The following is a 6112-nucleotide window of genomic DNA, read 5'->3' on the forward strand; positions in this document are numbered from 1 at the left end:
TGTGTGTGTGTGTGTGTGTGTGTGTGTGTGTGTGTCGTGTGTGTGTGTGTGTGTGTGTGTGTGTGTGTGTGTGTGTGTGTGTGTGTGTGTGTGTGTGTGTGTGTGTGTGTGTGTGTGTGTGCGTGTGTGTGAATACGTATATATTGGTGTACGTATATGAGCGTTGAATGATGTGAAAGTGTTAATCACTTTACTTGCACAGAATTTGCATGTATTTTTTCATGTTGTATAGCGCTGTTTTGTCCTGTAAGCGCAGAGGCAGGGCCAAATATCCTGTAGGGCTCTACTCTGCAATGGCGTTTTGTGATCGAGAAACGTCAGTATTTTAGGTGTTGGGCCACAGTAGAGGGCGTCTACAGACAGCAGGCCTGAGTAAACACTACACAGAAATTTATTAAAATTACTCATTTCGACACATAGACAACATAAACTTTATCCATGCTAAATAACCTCAGCTTCAAGGTTCAGATTCCGCTCGAAATATTTGACAGCTTAATGCTGCGCATTTTCAGCAAATAGTCGGATTCCGTTTCAAACACAAAAACGGCAGACCGGTCACCATGGCTACGTCGCTTGACGGAACACAATTACAACAAAACCAATGTCACTTGTCATGCTTTCTATACGTCCGTGAAGCCTCGTGTTCATAATGCAAATTAGTGCACTCTAGTGGCACGTATATGCGCGATGTGATTTTCGTGGTTTTATCTGATCACAAGGAGCTATAATAACAGCTACATCCAGCCTGTTGGTCATTCATGTACTCAGATTTCGGTGTGTCATGGGTGTTGACGCGCACTATGCGTGCATTGGTCTGAGCTTAACGCAGATTGTCTTTGGTCTGGGTACTATAATAACATGTCGTATCTACTAATATAATAGGCCAATGTACTTATAACGGATTACAAATTTAGTATTTTGTATTGCATGGCACATCTATCAAAAAATGTTATTAACTTGCTTAAATTAATTAACTAAAAAATGGTAAATGCACGTTCTATTTTAGCGCGCGTGGCGGTCTATATATATATATATATATATAATATTTTACGTTTAAAAAATAAATTATTGCTTTTATATTATGTTCTTGACGTGAATTTTTCTGCCTCTGCCCACACATGTCGATTATAAAGCATTAATTAATCTCAGGAATGGCGATGGTGTAATATATAAACGATGGAATCAAATTGCCTTCATTTTCGCTCGTTCTTACTAGCAAGTAACGTAGGAACGAACCAAAATAAAGCCAATTTAATTCCATCGTATATATATATATACATATATGTCAGCATCGACATTCGTAACACTGACATAATCATGAACATACACATATTAACATGTTTTTAAATCCATTTTTGCTACAATAATATATAATACTATATAATATATAATACAATATTAGCGATAAACCTAAAAAAAATTATGTAATTTTTGCAATTTCAGTAGACCTGTTGCATTGATGACTTGACCGTGTCATTGATATATACACAATGCAATATAGATTAAGCAACATTAGTCACTGGTCAGCAGTTGTCTGACTAATGTTGGATAATCGATATTGTATTGTGTATAGCAGTGGTGTGCGCCACATATCGTTTGTTGCTTGTTAATTGCAGCAATTCCCGTAAGATTAGTAAGCCACTCAAGATCATTGTCCGTAACCGATGTTACGTCGGCGTTTGGGTTTGAATGCTATATTCTTACGCCATGATGTCAGGTCACTAAATATTGCATCGAAAACGGTGGCTACGTTTGTCGATGTCATCTCGACCGCGTCCACTAGCGAGCAGATGAGAGCATACTGGGCCTCAAAGAATGCTCTCTGGTTGGCTGGTAGTGATGAACACGTATAGCTTACGTGCGCGACTGAGTTACCATTCGCACATGGATCAGACGTAATGGTGGTGTCGGAAAACTCTATAACACAGGAATCCATCTCTAAGCAATCAGCCATAAAGATAGACGTAACGTTCGCGCTGTTGCATTCAGACAGGTTCGGATCCGCGGGGTCATTCTCGCACGCGGTGTCGGAGGTCGTCGGGTCGTAACCGTACGTCGCCGTGAACGCAGAAATCATGAACCCCGTCGAACATTGGAAATTTACCACGTTGGGCTCACAAAATACAAAGGATAATTCTTGCTCTGGAACGTATAAGGAGCGTTATATAGTCTGATTGCAGTGCACAGTGATAACCCATGCGTACGATTTCAATAATATGGTGTTTGATTATCATAGTAATTGACTAAAAGATTTATAGGCGTTTACACCATCGTTCTATTACTTCCCTCTTTAGGATTATTTACTCCTGATATATATTGATATATATTCTCTCTCTTTCTCCTCTCATTCTCTCTCACTCTCTCCCACTTCCCTTCCCCCTTCTCTCTCTCTTTCTCTCTCTCTCTCCGACTCTCCTCCTCTCTATCTCTCTCTAGCTCGCCCCCCTCTCTCTGTGCGGCTATCTTTCTCCTACGAGCGCTCACTCTTCCTTCGCTGCCATCTTCTCTCGCACACGCTCTCTCTCCCTCTCTCCCTCTCTCTCTCTCTTCTAATCTAGCAGCTTTACCAGTGACCGATGAGGATGTTGGTCAAGAGCGTATGGATGGCTGTATCTGTGCTCGCAGAATAGCTATGAGAGCGGCCTGGTTGTCCTTAAACGTAGTTATTTCGTCATCAAACGTCAGCTTGTGTCGGGCAGCATCGTTCGACGAGTAGACTGGATAGTGGTTCTCCGGTGAGCTCTGATAGCGAGCAGGACGGAGACGCGACGACTGATGCCCTAACAAATCACAAGTATCACAGTGGAGTTAGGTTTATTGTTATATATATGTTATATAATATGGTTTATTGCGTGACAAGCCGCATCGCATATACATACTAATCTCGCATTTGGAAAGCAAGAAAGTAACACGAAACCTGTGGCCGCGTACAGGCGTGCGTGCGTACGCGCGCGTGTGTGCGTGTGCGCGTTGTGTAGGAGTGTGTACTGTGTACGTGTTTGCGTGTCCGTGCACGTGTGCATATATGTGCGTATATATGTTCGTCTGTGCCCGTATATGGGTCTATGAATGTACATGCACGTGCGTACGTGCGTGTGTGTGTGTGTGTGCGTGTGTGTGTGCGTGCGTGTGTGTGTGTGTGTGCGTGCGTGCGTGCGTGCGTGCGTGCGTGTGCGTGTGTGTGTGTGTGTCGTGTGTGTGTGTGTGTTGTGTGTGTGTGTGTGTGCGTGTACGTGTGTGCGTGTGTGTGTGTGTGGTGTGTGTGTGTGTGTGTGTGTGTGTGATGTGTGTGTGTGTGTGCATGTGTATGTGTGTTGTGTGTTGTGTGCGTGTGTGTGTGCCGTGCGTCGTACGCTCCGCTTCGCATTAGTAAAGGCCTTACCCAGTTAGGATTAACTGCCTATTCCGGAATTGTTATAGCTTCCAACGTTCTCACGCTGTGAGCAATTTCTTTTACGGGCGACAATACGAAACTTTCCCCTATGCCGTCTCTTCATGAGAAAGCAAACTCTAGATTGCCGCGCGGACTAGCCCGGATTAGAATGGGTGGGAAGCCCTACTTATGTGGTTAGTGTGCCGTGAGACCCGTATCTGTAATGTGTAACCAGCTAAGACCCTTTCTCTCTCTCTCGTCTCTCATGGTCGCCGTCTCATCTCTCTCAGTGTCATCTCATCTTCTTCCTCTCATCTCTATATATATATATATATATATTATATACTATATACATATATATATATATATTATTATATATTATATAGCGAGTGAGAGAAAGAAAAGAAGATGAGAGAGAGAGAGAGAAAGAGAGAGAGAAGAGAGAAAGGAGGAGAGAGAAGAGAGAGAGAGAAGAAGAGAGAGAGAGAGATCAGAGAGAGAGAAGAGAGAAGACGAGAGGAAGAGAGAGAGAGAGATGAGAGAGAGAGAGAATGGATGGATTGGATGAATGTATGGTGGTGGAGTGGATGGTGTATAGAAATAGATGGGATTGACAAATAAGATGATGATCGGAGTAGATAAATAGATAGACAGATTAGATAAGCAGATACAGAGGGATAGAACGAAGCGGAGGGGGTGCGCGCGAGAGGAGAGAGGCCGAGAAACGATGACATAGCACGAGTGGGGGATAGTGCCGGCGAGAAGAAAGGGGAACGGCAAAGAGCCACAAACGAGAGGGGATAGCAAGATCTAGAGGGAAACCCGAGAGAGAGAAAGAGTGAAAAGAGAGGTATGTGAAGAGACAGGAGAGAGAGAGCGATGAGGGAAAGAGAAGAGAGGGAGAGAGAAAAGAGAGAGGGTAAATGAGAGTGAGAAGAGATAAAATGTGTGACTGCGACAGGAACACGAGGATTTCGGCAAGCGGAACGTCTAGAAGCTGTGCTAACGAGAACACAGACACGCACACATGCAGCGCAGCTCACGCACGCACTCGCGCACGCACGCACGCACACACGCACGCGCCACGCCCACACGGTACATAAACACGAGACAGCACAGCACGCATAGCACTCATGCAAAGCACCGAACACACACGCGCGCTGTATAATATACGAATCAATTATATATTCATATAGATAAGATAGATAGATAGATAAGATAGGATAGATAGATAGATAGATAGACTAGATAGATAGATAGATAGATAGATATGATAGATAGATAGATAGATTAGATAGATAGATAGGATAGATAGATAGATAGACGTAGATAGATAGATAGATAGATAGATAGATAGATAGATAGATAGAAGATAGACTGATAGATAGATAGATAGATAGATAGAATAATAGATAGTAGATTAGATAGACATAGAGTAGATATGAATAGATAGTATAAATAGATAGAATAGATAGATAGATAGATAGTAAGATAGATACGATAGATAGATTAGATAGATAGATAGATGATAGATAGATAGATAAGGATAGATAGATAGATAACGATAGATAGATATGATAGGATAAGATAAGATAGATAAGAAATAGAATAGACTAATAGATAGATAGACAGATAGATAGATTAGATAGATAGATAGATAGATAGATAGATAGATAAAGATAGATAGATACGATAGATAGATAGATTAGATAAAGATAGATAGATTAGATAGATAGATAGATAACATTGCATAGATAGATAGATAGATAGATGGAAATGGATAGATAGATAGATTAGATAGGATAGATAGATAGATAGATAGATAGATAGATGAGATAGATTAGATAGTATAGGATAGAATAGATAGATTAAGATAGATAGATAGATAGACAAGATAGTGTAGTTACGATAGATAGATAAGAATAGATAGATAAATAGATTTGAATAAGATAGAATAGATAGCTTAAGAAAGAGAGAGAGAAAGGGAGGGGGAGGTAAAGAGCGAGTGAGAGAGATGCATATGTGTAACTGCGACAGACATACACGCAGAATTTCGGCAAGCCGGACGTCTAGAACTTTCTGGACGAGAACAACACGGCACGCAGCACACGATGCACGCACTCACCGCACGCATCTGGCGCACGGTTTTCACGCACGCACTGCCGACAGAACTCACAGTACATCCACAACCAGACAGCACACACTCACCACTCATGCGAAGCACACGAACACACACACACGCGTATATATAGCGAATATATTTATATATTATAACTAGCACTGGAATAGATGGACTACGATAGATGGATAGATGGATAGATGGATAAGATGGATAGATGGATAGATGGATAGAATAGATATGATAGATAAATAGATAGATATGATAAGATAGATAGATAAATAGATAGGATAGATAGATTAGAATAGATAGATAGATAGGATAGATAGATAGATAGATAGGATAGATAGAAGATAGATAGATAGATAGATAGTATAGAGTAGATAGATAGAATGATTAAATTAGATAGATAGATAAGATAGATAGATAGATAGATAGATAGAATAGATAGATAGAATGATAGATAAGATTATAGATTAGATAGAAGATAGATACGAATAGATAGATAAGATTGATAGATAGAATAGATAGATAGATAGATAGATAATAGATAGATAAGATAGATAGATATATTGATAGATAGATAGATGAGAGGGAGAGAGAGAGAAAGGGAGAGAGCG

The sequence above is a fragment of the Priapulus caudatus genome, unplaced genomic scaffold (genome assembly GCF_000485595.1).
Source record: "Priapulus caudatus unplaced genomic scaffold, Priapulus_caudatus-5.0.1 Scaffold2296, whole genome shotgun sequence".
NCBI lineage: Eukaryota > Metazoa > Priapulida > Priapulimorpha > Priapulimorphida > Priapulidae > Priapulus > Priapulus caudatus.